This window comes from Anolis carolinensis, unplaced genomic scaffold, assembly GCF_035594765.1.
Source record: "Anolis carolinensis isolate JA03-04 unplaced genomic scaffold, rAnoCar3.1.pri scaffold_10, whole genome shotgun sequence".
In the NCBI taxonomy this organism is placed as follows: Eukaryota; Metazoa; Chordata; class Lepidosauria; order Squamata; family Dactyloidae; genus Anolis; species Anolis carolinensis.
This window is the reverse complement of record NW_026943821.1, coordinates 8,865,209-8,884,705: the sequence shown is the minus strand read 5'-3', so window position 1 is coordinate 8,884,705 and position 19,497 is coordinate 8,865,209. Positions and strand designations below refer to the sequence as shown.

The 19,497-nt window shown below is 42.9% G+C and overlaps 1 protein-coding gene across 1 annotated transcript in view; it reads right to left on the bottom strand.

The window, feature by feature from the left end:
• LOC134293811 (uncharacterized) overlaps window positions 1–19,497 on the bottom strand; it is a 292,347-nt gene that overhangs the window by 101,351 nt on the left and 171,499 nt on the right. The gene's annotated exons all lie outside the window — the stretch shown is intronic.

Sequence of the window (19,497 nt, the reverse complement as noted above, 5' to 3'; positions counted from 1 at the left end):
TTAAATCTAGTTGTGTCCGACTCTGGGAGTGTCTGACTCAGGGGGTTGGTGCTCATCTCTACTTCTAAGCCAAAGAGCTGGCGTTGTCCATAGACACCTCCAAGGTCATGTGGCCAGCATGACTGCATGGAACATCGTTACCTTCCCGCCAGAGCAGTACCTATTGATCTCCTCACATTTGCATGTTTTCGAACTGCTAGGTTTGCAGAAGTTGGGGCTAACAGCAGGAGCTCATCCCTCTCCCTGTTGATCTTTCGATCCGCAGGTTTAACCTGCTGCGCCATCAAGGGCTCCCATTAAAACATAGTCAAAGTTAAAACCAGTTGTATGCACATCATAACAACAACAATAATACTTATGTGCTATTTATTCTGTTTGGTGTTTTTCAAGATGCTAGAATGCATCTACCCTGTGGGGTTAATAGAGTTACCAGTACCTCATCTCCAGCATAGTTTTGCTTCTTTGGGGATGATGGGGACATGGAGCCCAACATTTTGCAGAACACTTCAGGTTAGGAACATTGGACATTATGGAAACAGAGCCCTGCCCCTGGGGCCCCATCTACACTGCCATATAACACCGTTTCGGAATGCAGATTAAATGCATTGAACTGGATGATATGACTGTGTAGATCAAATAGTCCAATTCAATGCAATAATCTGCATTCCAAAACTGCATCATATCGGAATATAGATCCAGTCTGAGGCATGGGCTTAAGTTTTATAAATACATTAGCTGTGCCCGGCCACGCGTTGCTGTGGCAAAGTATGGTGGTATGGGAAATAAAGTATTGAGGAATTAGTGGTAGTTAAGGTAAAGGGTAAAGGTTTTTCCCTGACATTAAGTCCATTATAAATGGGTTATATAGCTGTGTGTGGAAGGGCCTTGAGTCTACACTGCCATATAATCCAGTTAAAATCAGATAATCTGTATTTTATAGGCAGTGTGGAAGAGGCCTAAGTGAGGCCTAACTCTGCCTGTCCCCTGGGCTGAGTGGGTTGCTAGAAGACCAAGTGGGCGGAGCTTAGCCTTCTAACTGGCAGCAATTGGATAAAAACAATTATTCCCCTCCCTCTAATTAGGACTTTATTTTTCTTTTCTTTTTGTTGTATGAACGTAGAGGCATGGATGAGGGGTTGTGCTGCCAAGTTTAGTGTTTCTGGGATGTGTACTTTTGTTGTTTTGTCCTAGGCCAAAATTTCACTACCCTTTTATATATATAGATTTATTTTTTTAAGATGACTAGGGAAGGAACTCTGCCTATGCTCTGGAACTCACTGTTAGCTTTTACTCCCACAACCCGACACACATTTTTCATATGTTGGAGATCTCTGGGGTCATCTTCCCAGGATACAGATATTAACCTGTGAATTCGTCAAGGCCCCATCTACACTGCCACATAATGCAGTTTGAAACTGCATTGTATAATCAGTGTAAACTCATATAACGCAGTTTGACTACGTCTTATGAGTTATGGATCTCACCTCCAGCTATGTCTTTGGAATCATGGAAGTCCAAACGGGAGGCAAACCACGGTAGGTTTTTTGTGGGTGTTAACAAAAACAAAACGAAACAAACCCCCAAATGAAAATAGCAGCTGCATGGAGCTATTCTGGAACTCTGCGAAGAGTGCTGTGACACCTTTAAGATGAACCAGTTTTGTGACATGTCTGGTGTGCCCCCACAATTACAAAAAATATATATCGACACCCTCTGCTTTCGGAGCAAATGACCGCCCAATGGAACTAGGTCAAAGTATGTGCAGTTAAGAAAAGACTGATGGCACAATGTCTCCCCTTGTTCGTCTACATCCATGCCTCTCACCACAACAATGCCTTCTGTTGTCTCATTGTGCTTATTTTTAGCCTTTCGGTCCCTGGAGGAAGGGGCCTGTCAAAGCTTTCGAGCACTAGGTATGATGTGTGTGGGTGGCTGACAGCACATAAACACATAAACCAATAAATAATCAAATGAAAATAATGAGAGAGGGGGATGAGAGAATGCAGACAGACTTGCCTTGGTTCTTAACCTTTGCTGGGGAGGATTTCCTTTATTGGACTAAATTATAGCACCATGTACCACTTTCACATCCTGGGATTTGTAGTTTGGCGAGGCACTAGCACTTTCCAGCATACTGCCATATAATCCAGTATCTGATTCCAGATTATACTATTTGAACTGGGTTATATGAGTCTAAGGTAAAGGTAAAGATTCTCCCCTGACATTAAGTCTAGTCGTGTCTGACTCTGCGGTTGGTGCTAATCTCCATTTCTAAGCCAAAGAGCCAGCGTTGTCCATAGACACATCCAAGGTCATGTGGCTGGCATGACTGCATGGGGCACCGTTACCTTTCCGCCGGAGCAGTACGTATTGATCTACTCACATTTGCATGTTTACGAACTGCTAGGTTGGCAGAAGCTGGAGCTAATAGTGGGAGCTCACCCCACTCTCCGGATTCAAACTGCCAACCTTTCGGTCAGCAAGTTCAGCAGGCGGTTTAACCTTCACCTCTTGGGGCTCCAGGGATGAGAAAAGCGGTATATAAATAAATAAATAAATAAATAAATGAGCCAACTGCATTAATTCTACAGTGTAGACGCACCTTAGGTCATCATTTTGTCCACAGGGTCAAAGACCTCAGGTTAAAATCTCCACTTTTAAGGACACTTTGGCCTCTCTTCCTCAAGAAGCAATTGCAAAACCTCTTTAACTTCCAAATGAACATGCCAAGAAACGTGGCAAACTCCATCCATTCCCTGTTGCCAGCTGGCAAGGATCGGGGCACTCCAGTCGCTAGACAAACACCGCTGTTGGCAAACGGGAACCCAAGTGACAGCACTTCCAAAAGATGAATCCAAAGGCAATGATTTGCCAGCCAAGAACCAGCTTTGCGCCTTTCTCAAAAGAGCCGTGCCATCTAGATCTCATTTCTTTGAGTGGATATTTGTGGAACAGATTGGGCATTCCTGGCTCTGGCTCTGCTTCACCCTTTGTGCAAACAAGCCCCCTTCAGTACTTGGGAAGTTACATTTTAAACATAACACTATGTAACACGATTTTTGTTCCTGAGTTATAAATTGTCATAAACATGGAAAAGGTTTATTAAACTACAAAAACTTTGTTTTTGCCGGGAGGGGGGGGGGGAGGCATCCTGCAGCACATTTTGCTATAGTTTTCCCATGAATATCTCATCGAGTCTCAACCAATTCAACCTAGTTTGTGGCAGCCACAAAAACAAAGTTTCTGGAGTAAAACAACTACTTTCAAAGTAAGTACCACACAATTAAACAAGAAATAACACTTTCCAAACAGGTACAGAATATTTTACACATTTTGTTACATAGTGTAATTAACTATTATAACTGAGAAAGTTTAGTTATTGTCATAGGTAAAAGTAAAAATTAAGTCCAGTCATGTCTGACTCTGGGGGTTGGTGCTCATCTCCATTTCTAAGCCAAAGAGCCAGCGTTGTCCGTAGACACCTCCAAGGTCATGTGGCCAGTATGACTGCATGGAGCGCCGTTACCTTCCCGCCGGAGCGGTACCTATTCATCTACTCACATTTGCATGTTTTCGAACTGCTAGGTTGGCAGGAGCTGGAGCTAACAGCGGGCGCTCAAGCCGCTCCCGGGATTTGAACCTGGGACCTTTCGGTCTGCAAGTTCAGCAGCTCAGCGCTTTAACGCACTCCAGTTACTGTCATAGCCACTTTTTAAAATTACTTTCTGAAAATATGCCAAAACCAAACAATATACCAACAGGCCATTCCCTCCAACTGTTCTGATTTGTTGTCTCACTTTATCAGGCGCTTTTTAAAAAGTCCTACTGGTCTACCTACTTTACTTTTTCATCCTTTACTTCAAACTGAGTTCAAAGAGCAAAAGTAGTTTTCACTCCCTGAACTTGATAGGACAGAAAGGATGGGACAGGGCAATTCTTTGCAGTTTTGGGGTTTGATGCCACCTGTACGCAGATGACGTCCAAGTCTATCATTCCTTTCCACCTGCTGCTAAGGAGGCTGTTCAGGTCCTGAACCTGTGCTTGGCAGCTGTGACATTCTGGGCGAACAAACTGAAGTTGAATCCATACAAGACAGAGGTACTCCTGGTCAGTTGAAAGGCTGAACGAGGTATAGGGTTACAGCCTGTGCTGGACAAGGTTACACTCCCCCTGAAGACACAGGTTAGGTTGGAAGTGATCCCGGATTCGTCTCTGAGCCTGGAATCCCAGGTTGCGGCGGTGGCCAGGAGTGTTTTTGCACAGTTAAAACTTATGCGCCAGTTGCACCCGTACCTTGGGAAGTCAGACTTGACCACCGTTGTCCATGCTCTTGTCACATCTCAAATAGACTACTGCAATGCGCTCTACGTGGAGTTGCCTTTGAATAGTTTTCAGAAGCTCCAAGTAGTCCAATGAGCGGCAGCCAGATTGCTCATCGGAGCATACAACCCCCCTGTTACGTCAACTCCACTGGCTGCCAGTCTACTACCGAGCACAATTCAAAGTGCTAGCTTTAGCCTATAAAGCTTAAGTGGCTGAGGGGGGAAAGGAAGGGGCCTGAGGCTGTTAGGAATGGTGGGAGTAGATGTCCAAAACACTGGGAGGGCCAAAGTTTGTCCATGCCCGCTGTAAATACATACACAATGCCAGAAAAAGTACTCACAATAGCACAACCCGTTATGTATGTGTCGCTGAGCCAAGGAATCCCCAGAGGTGCCTTTGTCAGCTCCTTCCTCTGAAATATTGCCTACGGCTCCCGGCATTCATTGGTGAGCTCCCAACCAAGTTCTAACCAGGGCTGACACTGCTTCGCTTCTAAGATCAAATGAAATTTAGTGTCTTCATGGCATGTCATAAGCATCATGCTGCCAAGATTACGCTGACCTTTATCTCTAGACTTTATTGTGCTTCAAAGGTGAAATCCAATAAGTACAGACCACCCAACCAAATGATTGTAAATAAATATGGATAATGTTATTTTTTTGAGCCCCGGTGGCAAAGTGCATTAAAGCACTGAGCTGCAGACCGAAAGGTCCCAAGTTCAAGCCCCGGGATCGGCGTGAGCAGCCGCTGTTAGCTCCAGCTCCTGCCAACCTAGCAGTTCAAAAACATGCCAATGTGAGTAGATCAAAAGGTACCGCTCCGGCAGGAAGGTAATGGCGCTCCATGCAGTCATGCTGGCCACATGACCTTGGAGGTGTCTACAGGCAGCGCCGGCTCTTCAGCTTAGAAATGGAGATGAGCACTAACCCCAGAGTCAGACATGACTGGACTTAACGTCAGGGGAAAACCTTTACCTTTACCTATTGTTATTTTCTAAAAAACTATAAACCACAGCCACATTCTCACAGTGCATACCCTGAATGCATGTATGACTGGACTAAAGTCTGAAATATAATTTCCTACAAGTAATATATGATTTATACTAACAAAAACAGGATAATATTAAGGTCCGAGGTGCAACAAGCGACTGACTGCTTTGTTTGCCTCAGACCCGAGTGATTTCACCTCATGGTCCCATGATGCCTCTCCAATCTGCTTAGGGAAGATAACAGGCTATTTTAAATTAAAAAGCACGACAATCCCCTTCTCTCTTCCCTTTCCTAATGCAAACTTTCAAGCTCCTTTCCAGCCACCCCGGTTGGCCTTGGGTTCCTTGGCAATCTCAGGGCAATTTAGGTTCAGCGCTGGGAGGAAGCAAAAATATAATCCCCCGTTGCCCTGGCCAAGTGGCTTGTGGAACAGCTCAGAGCCCACCCGACGGGAGCCTAAGAAGCGGGTCACGCCAGGACTAGGTCCGCAGCCTCCTGCCACCTTCCGGTCTCCGTATCAACACAAGAGAGACAGTGGTATCACATAGGAAGGAGGAAAGGGTGGGCTTCCCCTTGGGTCTGCGGACCCAATGAAGTCCTCCTGGCTTAGGGTATCGTCCCCCTCCCTCCTCTCCATCCAATGATCCATCCCACTTTCTGCCACCCCAAACAGGCAACAAAACCTGTATGTTGGTCTTCCGATGTCCACGACCCGAAAGCTCCGTATTGTTCAGAATGCGGCAGCCAGGCTACTCACAAGAACACCCATGAAATGTCATATAACACCAGTGCTGCAGCATCTGCATTGGCTTCCAACTGATTACCGTAGTCTATATAAGATGCTAGTTCTGACCTTTAAAATTCTTTACGGCCAGGGCCCATCGTACCTTAGGGACCGTCTCTCCTTCTCCCATCATCGGAGGTCGCAACGACCATCTCAACGCGACTTACTTTATGTACCGGGTCCTAGAGAAGTGCACTTGGAAAGGACCAGACGCAGAGCTTTTTCTATTTCTGCCCCTGCCTTATGGAATGCCTTGCCGCCCTATATGAGAGCCATGCGTGAGTTAGGGCCTTTTACCCTAGCACTTAAGACCTGGCTCTTTACTAGAGCTTTTAATCTATGTTAATTTTATCAATATTTGTATGTATGTATTTTTATCCTTTACTATTTTATCTTGTAAATCGCCTAGAGCATCTTGGATGGAGGGCGATTAATAAGTAATTAAATGATGATGATGATGATGAAAACCAAGGATTGTATACAGACCCCCGTCTGCGTCCTGTTGAGGATTGGGTGGCTAGGAGGTTTCTTTTGTTAATGGAGTCGCTGTAAGTCAACTTGATGGCAGTTGATAACAACAAAGGTTCTTTCCTCTCCATCCCATGATCCAGCCCACTTTCTGCCATCCTTAAACAGGCAGCAAAGGGTTTATAGAGTCTCAGGATGGCCTCCTGTCTGCAAGATGTGTTGGGCGTAGGGCAACTTGGAGGTCTCTCATGCATAGGTTTAAGTTGACCAGATGGCAGTTGACAACAACACAGGTACATTTTGGTTGGAATAAGCCAAGCACAAGGCTCACATGCTGTTTGCAGAGCTGCCGGAATGAAAACCGGAGATGCCTCCTATCATAGAATCAAATACTGTAGAATCTCACTTATCCAACATAAACAGGCCGGCAGATAAGCAAAAATGTTGGATAATAAGGAGAGATCAAGGAAAAGCCTATTAAATGTCAAATTACATTATGAGTTTACAAATTAAGTACCAAAACCATCATGTTTTATAAGAAATTGACAGAAAAAGCAGTTCAATACACAGTAACGTTATGTAGTAATTACCGTATTTACAAATTTGGCACCAAAACATCTATTGAAAACATTGACTACAAAAACATTGACTACTTAAAAATTAACTACAAATAAAGATAGAATTGCATAAAATGAACTTACAATAACAACATTGTCGGAAGTTAAATCCGTAAAAAGTTCAGTCCTTGCTGCCTAGAGAAATAGCTGTGGATCTGGGCGGGGAGCAGACTGTGTTGGATAATCCAGAACATTGGATAAGTGAAGGTTGGATAAGTGAGACTCTACTGTAGCTCTGTAGAAAAGGATATTTCGGCAGTTGTGACTTTGTTTCACTGACAAGCCACACTGGCTGGAATTCACTTTTCTGAGTGTACTATATACCTTTGAGTCATTTCTGACTTAATGCCGATCCTGAGACAAACCTGAGAACTACCATGGTGTAGCAGTTTTAAGTGTTGGACTACATGACTTTGGAGATACGGATTCAAATCTTGGCCAAATAACCCCCCTCCAACCTCAGAGGAAGGCAAATTCCCCTATTGAACAAAACTGGGCAAGAAAACCCCATACATTGGAAAGCATCCAAGGCCCCGTCAAAACTGCCATATAAAATCCAGATTATCTGCTTTGAACTGGTTTATATGGCAGTGTAGACTCATATAATCCAGTTCAAAGTAGGTAATGTGGATTATCTGCTTTGACAATCTGGATTATATGGCAGTGTAGAAGGGTCCCAAAAGCACATTGCAACGCACAGTTTTCCTGAAGTTTTAGGTTACTGCAATGCTAGAAGTTTTGGGACCATGCTCTTATCTCCTCCTTCCATAACTATACCACTAATTTCAGATACTTACGTGCCAATATACAGCTTTTTGAGATACCCAGTTATGTCTGGCTCTTTATCTTTGTGCCAGTTTCTATTGCTGGATTGTGCCAGTGCTGAACGCAATGAGCATTGCCTCTCACTTCAGGATCTGTCTCTCTGTCTCTGTTTCCTGCCAATATCCGTCAGAAGGAAGGGTCTGATGTACGTCTGATGTCTCCTTGGGACAAGAACAACAAGGGACAACTGGGAGTTCAAAGTGAGGGCAGGAGGAAGGAAGCTTAAGTGTGCTGCCATTCGGCTGTCTGGGCCGCTTGTCAATGAGAAGATTGAGAAGGGTCCTGACAGTCCGGTCCACATGTTGGAAAAAGCACGTGGCTGGTCTTGTTCCTTAACTGGATGTGGTTCTTTTGTTGACCCATGCAGCAGCATCCCAATGGGGTCCAACTTCTCCATATAATGTTAGAAATGCGCTCCCAAGTTCCACCCAGTCTATCCCAGGGTCATAATCAAATTCAGTGCCCATCACTGGAGATATGGGCCACTCGGACTGTCCAAGGTCAATGGAAGAGAGACCCCGAAGGGTTAGATACTGCCGAAGCTACAGAGGAAATCAAAGTGCACAAGTGTGACTCATCCCCCCTCCCTCACAGCTATGGAAATTATACAAGCAGTTTAGCGGCAGAGGGAAATTCACTTCTCCAGTCAATTCTCAGCCTCTGTCTCTTTTGCCAGCCATTGCAAAAAGTACCAAACAAGGTGACTAATGCGAATAAACTTTCATGCCACTGGACAGCCAAGAAGCTAACAAGGATCTTGGAACCCACTGAAATGAATGTGGTTTACTTTGCAGCTATCAGAAGAGAGAAATCGGGGCGTCTGGACACAGAGGCGGTTCAACCGCCAGGCCAACTAGGCAGTTGCCTGTGGAGCCATCTTGTTGGGGGCGCCATTGAGGACCGGGCTGTGGCGCAGGCTGGAAAGCAAGCCAGCTGCAACAAATCACTCTGACCAAGAGGTCATGAGTTCGAGGCCAGCCCAGTGCCTGCGTCTTTTCTCTGTCTCTGTTCTATGTCATGGCACTGAATGTTTGCCTTTATGTGTGCAATGTGATCCGCCCTGAGTCCCCTTCGGGGTGAGAAGGGCGGAATATTAATGCTGTAAATAAATAAATAAATAAATAAACTCCTGTCTCCTAGACCTGCCTCTGCCGCCACTCCTCCCTCCGCAAGGAAGGAGCCGAGGTCGCCGCTTTGGGGAGCAGAGAAGCTCCTCAAAGCCCCAAACACCTTCCTTCTCGCCAGGAAGGCGTTCGGCCTACACTTGAAATTCTGTTCACCTACATTTGAAAAATACCTAGGGCCGGCTCTGTCTGGACATATATTAATTTGGCTCTGGCTGTAAATTATGGTCTCGAGATTCAGTTCTCCTGGTGGAGGGAAGTGTTTCCAAGCACACATGTTGCCCTTTTTGTCTACAATTCTCTGGAAAATTCTGGGAATTGTAGGCCAAAACAACATTTCCCCAAGATCTGCTCTATAGACAATAGATAGATATCATGTATTTCCCCATCTTTTAAATCAGGAAAGGGAATCACAGGGCTCTCCAATTTTAACGGATTGCAACTCCCGACAGCTATATTGTCAACACAGTCAAAGGTAACGAATGTCAGGAAATGTACTCTGGGAGGTTAAATAAAACAAACCACTTAGGTCCCTTCTGCATTGCCATCTAATCCAGGGAAACTGTAATTTATGGCAGTGTGTGGACTCAAAAAATCCAATTCAAAGCAGATATGGTGGAGTTTTCTGCCTTGATATTCTGGATTATATGGCTGTGTGGAAGGGACCCAAGGCTAGAATTGTCTTGCAGAGAAATCCTCCCCAGCAACGCAAGAGAATAGTGTGCAAGTGCCCATTAAGCCACTGGGTGGTGGTATAGATATGTGGCTTGGAGAGTCAAGAGTATTTGCTTTTCTGTTGCATTAAAAAAATTGAGGGTTACATCTGAACAGATTAAGCATCACTAAAATATCTGTATAAAGGTGCAGATAAATCATGGACCTTCCTGGGAAGGAATCCCACTGGAGCATTGCAGCACTCCAAAATACCTGGGAGTTACCCTGGACCGTGCTCTGACTTACAAGAAGCACTATCAAGCTAAATGTGGGCGCTAGAAATAATCTATATATATAAAAGAGTGATGGCATCACGGCAATTCACAAAACAACAAAAGTACAGGCCCCCCAACCTCAAAATTTGACAACACAACCCATCATCCACGCCTCAAGGTTGATACAACAAAAAGAAAAGAAAAATAAAGTCCTAATTAGAGGGAGAGGAATAATTTTTTTTATCCAATTGCTGCCATTTTAGAGGGCTAATCTCTGCCCACTGGGTTGCCTAGCAACCAAGGGACAGCCAGGTTTCAGTTCGGGGACAGGCAGATTTAGGCCTCACTTAGGCTTCTTCCACAGATTATCTAATTTGCACTGGATTATATGGCAGTGTAGACTCAAGGCCCTTCCACACAGCTATATAACCCATTTATAATCTTATATTATCTGCTTTGCACTGGATTATCTTGACTCCACACTACCATATAATCCACTTCAGTGTGCATTTTATACAGCTGTGAAGACGGAGCCTCATATAATCCAGTTCTGAGCAGATAATATAAGATTAGAAATATACAGTAGAGTCTCACTTATCCAACGTAAACAGGCCGGCAGGATAAGTGAATATGTTGGATAATAAGAAGGGATTCAGGAAAAGCCTATTAAACGTCAAATTAGGTAATCGTTATACAAATTAAGCACCAAAACATCATATTATACAACAAATTTGACAGAAAAAGTAGTTCCATGCGCAGTAATGCTATGTAGTATTTACAGTAGAGTCTCACTTATCCAACACTCGCTTATCCAACGTTCTGGATTATCCAACGCATTTTTGTAGTCAATGCTTTCAATATATCGTGATATTTTGGTGCTAAATTCATAAATACAGTAATTACTATATAGCATTACTGTGTACTGAACTACTTTTTCTGACAAATTTGTTGTCTAACATGATGTTTTGGTGCTTAATTTGTAAAATCATAACTTAATTTGATGTTTAATAGGGTTATCCTTAATTCCTCATTATCCAACATATTCGCTTATCCAATGTTCTGCCGGCCCGTTTATGTTGGATAAGTGAGACTCTACTGTACTGTATTTACAAATTTACCACTTAAATATCACAATGAATTTAAAACACTGACTACAAAAACATTGATTATGAAAAGGCAGACTGCGTTGGATAATCCAGAACATTGTATAAGCGAATGTTGGATAAGTGAGATTCTTCTTTAATATGAAATAATTACTGGGATAGAATAATGCAGAACAATATAATCTCTAAAACTAGGACAGTAAATAAACAGGGGAATTCCACACAGGAAACAATCAGGGCCAGCTAACACCTCCCAACAAAGTATTCACATCATCAAAGTCTGGCAAATCCTGTTTTCTCAGGGTCACAGACAGTAGAAGCACATAAAATATCGCAAACAACACCACTCTGAAAACAAGGGAATTCCAGACAGGAAACAATCAGGGCCAGCTAACACCTCCCAACAAAAAATTCACTCAGGGAGGAAACAGCCAGGCTTTAACGCTGCAAGGCCATTACATCCTAATCATTTTTCCTAATTGCAGCATTCATACTTGCCTCCAACAAACAAAAAAAAAACAATCAGAAATATTGTATATTCACAACTTTTAGGAAATAATATCCCCTGATGGCGCAGCGTGTTAAAGCGCTGAGCTGCTGAACTTCTGGACCGAAAGGCCACAGGTTTGAATTGGGGGAGCGGAGAGAGCCCCCACTGTTAGCCCCAGCTTCTGCCAACCCAGAAGTTCGAAAACATGCAAATGTGAGTGGATCAATAGGTACTGCTCTGGCGGGAAGGTAACGCCGCTCCATGTAGTCATCCCACATGACCTTGGAGGAGTCTACGGACAACGGCGGCTCTTCGGCTTAGAAATGGAGATGAGCACCAACCCCCAGAATCAGACACGACTGGACTTAATGTCTGGGGAAAACCTTTACCCTTGACCTTAACTACCACCAATTCCTCAATACTTTATTTCCCATACCACCATACTTCGCCACAGCAACACGTGGCCGGGCACAGCTAGTATCATATAAAAGCTGACTGGCACAACCTGGGGATCATAACCAGATACAGTGAAGACACCTGCCCTTGCGCTTTGATACTCTGATGCTGAATACGCATGCCCAGTGTGGAATACATCTCACCACGTTAAAACAGTGGATGTGGCTCTTAATGAGACATGCTGCATTATCACAGGATGTCTACGCCCAACACTGCTAGAGAAATTATACTGTTTAGCTGGTATAGCACCAACTAATATCTGCCGGGAACTAGCAGCCAGCAATGAAAACACCAAGGCAGTGACATCTCCGGTCCATCCTCTATTCAGCCAGTCCCTTAAATCAGGAAATAGTTTTCTTAGATCTACAGAGATACTCACAGGAACACCTCCGCAAGCGAGAGTCCAAAAGTGGCAGGCTAAAACCCGGAACCTCGATCAATGGCTGATACTGAATGAGAAGCTCCCTCCTGAGCACACAAAAGACTGGGAAACTTGGAAGGTGCTGAACAGACTGCATTCTGGCACCACGAGATGCAGGTAAGGTAAATAGCATGCTATGCTAGTTTTATATATCTATATATAAAAAAGAGTGATGGCATCATGGCGACCCACAAAACAACAAAACTACAGGCCCCCCAACCTTGAAATTTGACAACACAACCCATCATCCACGCCTCTAGGTTGATACAACAAAAAGAAAAGAAAAATAAAGTCCTAATTAGAGAGAGAGGAATAATTGCTTTTATCCAATTGCTGCCAGTTAGAAGGCTAAGCTCCTCCAACTTGGTATCCTAGCAACCCAATAAAAATAATAAAAACACTAAAAACACTAAAAAATTAATACAATAAAATACCATAATAACAAAAAATAACTAAAAATTATACAAGAAAATAATAAAATATAATAAATAAAAAGATAACTTACAATAAAATTAATTAAAAAATACAAATAATGTCAAATAAAAATTACACAACAATTTTTAACCAATACCACCACCACTTTGCCACAGCAACGCATGGCCGGGCACAGCTAGTATGTATATATATATATATATATATATATGTAATACAGTAGAGTCTCACTTATCCAAGCTAAACGGGCCGGCAGAAGCTTGGATAAGCGAATATCTTGGATAATAAGGAGGGATTAAGGAAAAGCCTATTAAACATCAAATTAGGTTATGATTTTACAAATTAAGCAGCAAAACATCATGTTAGACAACAAATTTGACAGAAAAAGTAGTTCAATACGCAGTAATGCTATGTTGTAATTACTGTATTTATGAATTTAGCACCAAGTTATCATGATATATTGAAAACATTGACTACAAAAATGGCTTGGATTATCCAGAGGCTTGGATAAGCGAGGCTTGGATAAGTGAGACTCTACTGTAATATACAATAATATGCTATACTAGTTTTATATATATGTATATATATATGTATATATACATATATATATACAATATAATTTACAATAATATATAATAATTATAACATATTGTATATACTTGTAATATTCATATTATATTGTAATACAATATAATACTAATAATACAATATAATATTAATTATATATTATATTTTACACGTAATATTACTAATAATATTTCACTATATTGATACAGTACAATATAGTAATTTATTACCAGTATTGTACTATGCTAATAATATAATATTGTATGTAAATTTAATTTGTAAGCCGCTCTGAGTCCCCTTCGGGGTGAGAAGGGCTGCATATAAATGTAGCAAATAAATAAATAAAATAAATAAAGGTAAAGGTTTCCCCAGACGTTAAGTCCAGTCGTGACCGACTCTGGGGGTTGGTGCTCATCTCCATTTCTAAGCCGAAGAGCCAGCGTTGTCCATAGACACCTCCAAGGTCATGCGGCCAGCATGACTGCATGGAGCGCCGTTATCTTCCCACTGGAGTGGTACCTATTGATCTACTCACATTTGCATGTTTTAGAACTGCTAGGTTGGCAGGATACGAGATGCAGGGCCAACCTTAAAAAATGGGGCCAAAAAGTGGAATCCGTGACACGTGAGTGTGGAGAAGCGCAAACCACAGACCATTTATTACAATGCAGTCTGAGCCCTGCCACACGCACCGTGGAAGACCTTCTTATAGCAACACCAGAGGCACTCCAAGTGGCCAGCTTCTAGTCAAAGGGCATTTAGTATAAGGCCAAGTTTTTAACTTTCAAATACATTACAAGTGTACCCTCGGTTTGCTTCTGACACGATAAGTAAGTAAGTAAGTAAGTAAATAATGGACTAGATATATGGGCGAAGAGATGTGTGGGGGGTGTCTGCTCCTTTCCCCATCTTTTGTTTATCCTGGACCCCGCAAAGGCCAAAGGAGAGCTTTGTAGAACTCAAAGGTCTGCCTGTTTTCATGCTAGGTTCCTAACTAACCCATGGGAGGGTTTCCTCTAGTGCAGGCATGGGCAAACTTTGGCCTTTCAGGTATTTTGGACTTCAACTCCCACAATTCCTAACAGCCTCAGGCCCTTTCCTTTCCCCCCTCAGCCGCTTAAGCGGCTGAGGGGGGAAAGGAAGGGGCCTGAGGCTGTTAGGAATTGTGGGAGTTGAAGTCCAAAACACCTGAAAGGCCAAAGTTTGCCCATGCCTGCACTAGTGGGTTACCAAGTTTATGAGCAATATATCTTTTCCACCAGCTGCCTGATCAATTGCGATGACTTTTTTTTTTCTTGCATCTTCAGCTTCTCTCTACACTCTTTATTTCAACACGTCTTGCGGGTACAGAACAGATGCTTTAGACGACTTCCAAGCCCTACAAACATCAGCTGCTGGGAGCCAGCAGCCTTGCTCAGCCATTTGCTATCCTGGAAAAAGTGCAACCGTTGGCATCGTACGCCAACAAGGCTCCAGCTGTGGTCTCCTGGAGCGAGATAGAAACTTGGCACCTATTCCAGAGACAGCTTGGACAAGCCATAGCACTGAATGGAGGTGCGCAAGAGAGCCCTTGGCAAGGACCAGGCGGAAGAGTGAGGCCGGTGTGTGTCTGCGGTTGTGTGCAATGGTTTGGTTTTGAAAGGACTGCAGAATGGATGTGTGTCTGCGCATGTGATGCCTGCTGCTGGACCTTGGCAAGCTTTGCGGAGGAAGAGGGACTGCAATGGTGCAGAAGGGAGGCAAGCTGCAGATGCTGGCAGGGGTTGCGGAGTGTCCATGCACCCATTGAGTATGTTCACAATGGGAAGACTCTCCATACTGACATTCAGATACTCTATTCTGACATTCAGACTGTGATGAGTCTTATTTTTAAAGGGGGGGGGGGAGTCAATACAGAGCTGTCTGTCTATGTCAGGGGTCCTCAAACTTTTAAAGCACAATCCTTCAGACCAGGGGTCCCCAAACTAAGGCCCGGGGGCCGGATGCGGCCCTCCAAGGTCATTTACCTGGCTCCTGTCCTAAACTTTAGACTTAGAGTTGACCTGTCTACCTGGTCTTTGGAGGTCTTTTTGCTTACCTATGGTCTTATGAGATCGTCTAGATGGTCTTTGAAGGTCTCTGTGCTTAGCTATGGCCATATGACACCATCTAGATGGCTTTTGGAGGTCACTTTCCTTACCTATGGTCCTATTGTAGCGGAAGCCAGACTTCCCCTCTTCTCAGCTTGTCGTGTGTCTGAGCGGACGCAGTGGAAGTAGGAGACAGACAACTGGAGGTTTTTTCCAAAGAAAGCAGTTTTACTAAAGTTCCTGCAGCTGCAGAGGTTCATCCCACGCACAACTAGATGCTGAAAAGGGAGAACCCCGCAGACAGGGTCGAGTGTCTATTTATACAAGGCAGTGGGTTCAGTTTACGACCGCCCACATATCAAACCATTGGTGCATATTTGTGGTGCAGTATTACATTTCATTACTTTCGTTTCTCTCAAAACACATGATTTCAGGGAAACCATGTGATAACCCATCGGCTGTGTTCCTGGCCTGCTCGTACCTCCTTATATGGCCATTTCCTCCTACCCCTTCATTCCTGCCTTATTCCCCCATTTTTTTTTTGCGAAGCGTGTATACAAAAGCTGAAGCAAACTAAATGAGCAGACTTATGGGTTCCTCCAATCCCTTCTAGCTTGCAGCCAAGCTATCTTTTCAGTGGAAAATGAGCGCAGAATAGCATTTGTACATAGTTTCATCACCAGAGGTAAACAACACATGAGGATTAAAAATATTAATCAGGTTTTAGAAAGGACATAGTCCACAGTAGAATTCTGATCTAGCCCAGTCATTTGGCTTCTTCCGATGATGGATTTGTTGCTATGGCCAGAGGTGGCCATTCACATGCATGTCCAACTTTCAGGTCTTTTCAGTCTTTGGCATAAAGTCAAACTGGGGGTGTGTTTCCTCTTCCTTGATCAAAGGAATAATGTTCAGTTAATTTGAAGAAAGTCTCTTTGTCCAATCAAGTCTCTAGTCTCTAAGAATTGTCTCTGTGTAAAGAAAAGTCTGTAAAGAAAATCTCCATCTCTCACAGGGCTTTAGCTGTCATACCCAGTATGTGTGGCGTGGGGTAGACTTAAACTCCTACGGGTTTTGGATTCCAAAACAGGCCTTCCAGTAATAATGCCTTATGGATCTCCATTTTGGAAAACAGGCCTCTCAGTAACAATGCCTTATGGATCTCCAATTTTGGAACAGGAGTCCAAAAAGCTGAAAAAGAAAGCAGGAAGACAGTGAGAGAGAATGGGGGAGGGGGAACGGATTACCCATCTGTCGATCATCCTGTTCGGCATCACTTTTGTCTCAGCCAATCTTGTTGAAATCCCTTGTCTCTCCACGGGTGAGGCAGGTAGGCCACTATTCAGCTCCCAAACGACCCCTCCATGGCCTCTTGAGAAATGATTCCTCCATGGGCCTTCTTTCGCGATCTGCAGTAATCCTTTTTACTCTGGTCCTGCTGCAATGGTTAACTTATTTTATTCTTTGTCACATTGTCTCCGTGCTATATCCTCCTTTTGGCTTAAAAAGCAAGGTTGTTAGATGGCATATGAAAAAGTCCCTCATTGTCTCTCAAATCCGTCAAAAATCCGAATTATTTGCAATGTCCCATTACAAAAGGTCCTATCCAGGAGAGTTGGGTCAAAATAGAAAATTGTATGTTGTTGAGTTGGTCAGCCCTTACAGCCTCCAGCCTGATGCCACACTCCATCACAGCCTTAGCACTCAGCAACACCTATAGGCCCTCCCAGGCCTCTCAATAAACATGTCTAATAGACTTCTGGGTTTATCCCATACAGGAGTTCAGGACCTGTAGCAAAAAACAATGAGAGGGAAAAGAAGGGGAGGGAAATACTCATCCTTCCAGGCTGTATGGCTCTTGAAGCACTCTCTCTAGTCGTTTCGCTCACATCCAAGGCAGGCCTCCTCAGAGGTTGTGCCTTTGACAACACACTCATCTGTCTTGAAATCCAACAAAATCTTTCTTCTCCGCATCTTTTTCTTTTCCTTTCCGCAAACGATTTAACAATCGTGTATCCACTTGCTGCAATGCAATCTTCCACTCCAGTCCTGCTGCAGTGTTAAACTTACTCAATTCCCCTTTTACACCGACTCGTTGAACAGCTCAAAATTTGTTAGTAACACACGTTGAAAAGCCTCCTGCCGCTTCTCAAATCTGGCAAAATCCAGGCTGGGGGCGATGGAAAAAATGCCCCTATTTGCATGATCTAATGTCCCGTTTACAAAAGTCCTAGTCCTTCCTTTCCGTAACCTTTAGAAAGAGTTGGGCCAAAATCACAAAGTTCAGAATCCAAATCTCACAAAATTATTATGAAGCAACATGAGATGCAGCCAATTATATCATGTCTTTGGTTCTCAAAAGGATAACTTTTTATCACTTGGGCACTAGCTCCCTTTTTGAATAAAATGTCAATCAAAAATTTAAAAATCAATGTCAGTTCTTAATCCTTCTGTGTCAGGAATATGGGATCAATTTTTTTTCCAAAAATAAATATATATTTATTTATTTTTTTGCACTGCCAACTTGTGACAGTTTTCCATACAAAGTCTCCACAACCAATAACTCCTCTCCTTGTCCTCTCCTTTCCAAAACATTCATTCACATTCCTTCTCCTTCTTCTTGACTCACCAAGATCACCTGTATTCCAAAGTGCTGCAAAAAAAAAGAACCTCCAACATTTCCCTATAACCTGTAAGGGGTTTAAAGTCTGTAGAACAGGAAAAAGGGGGAGTAGCCCACAGAGGCTTGAGTTTTCAAAAGTACACTTGTTCAGGCTCATTTTTTTTTTCCTTGAGATTCAATTTCTGGGCAGATGTCCAGCTCTTATCTGTTGTATCACCATGTTCTCTAAAAACACTGAAGCATTGTTCTTTCAAAACAAGGATTTTTTTTTCAAGCCTAAGACCATTTTTTTTTCCAAAAAAAAAATATCTACAGCTTCCGAATTGCTTCTGAACAAATCTACTAACATTGTTTATAACTCTTTATGCATTTTGAATTCAACACATACATCTCATTCACACAAGGTCCACAGGAATTCTGATTAGTGGTTAGTTGTTTAGATAAAATCACACACTCTCTCTCAGCTCATGAAACATTCTCACCCAGTTGTCCCAAAATAAGTCCAAAGCAAGGATTTAAGATCCAGGTGAAAGACAGAACCCCAAAATATTATATATATATATATATATATATATATATATATATATATATATACACACACACATTTACATCATCATTTTCTTTCTTTCTTTTTCTTTTTTTTTTATTTATTAAATTCACATTACATTTTTAAAACTTCACTAGTTCACAGCGGCTTTCATTGACCTTGGCTGTCCACTGGAATTCCATTATCTTTCTCTGGGCATTTCGCCTGAGTTTAACCAGAATGACAGGGAGTTTTTACCTTGGACTGTCTGCCAAGATTTTCCCACTATCTTTTTGGCATGAGGCCCAGGTGCAAAGGAAAACTTTTTAAGAAAACAGCCTTTGTTCCTCAGAAATAACAAGGAAAACTTTCTGAGCCACTTTAACAGCCTCCCTCCCTTTTTCTCGCCTCTCTGCAGCTTGTCAGCAAAAGCAAACTAACACAGACCCTCTTCGAATCAGATTTTTTCAACCGTAATAAAACATTTCTAGATATTTGTGCTCAACATTTTTTTGTGTAAATCTATAGACTCATTTTTCATTTTCACTTCAATATTACCACGAAACATGCAGAACTTGAAACTCATTATTCCCCACACATGACAAAGAAATCAAACAGTTTTTTTTTTTTTCCTTTCCCCGGGAGTTGCGACTCCTCATGAGCCCTGCACGACTTGGTCTTGGGGCACCCTCACAAGTCTTGTTCTCTGGGGAATTCCTTCTACGGCTCTACTTGCAACTGAGCCGAAATT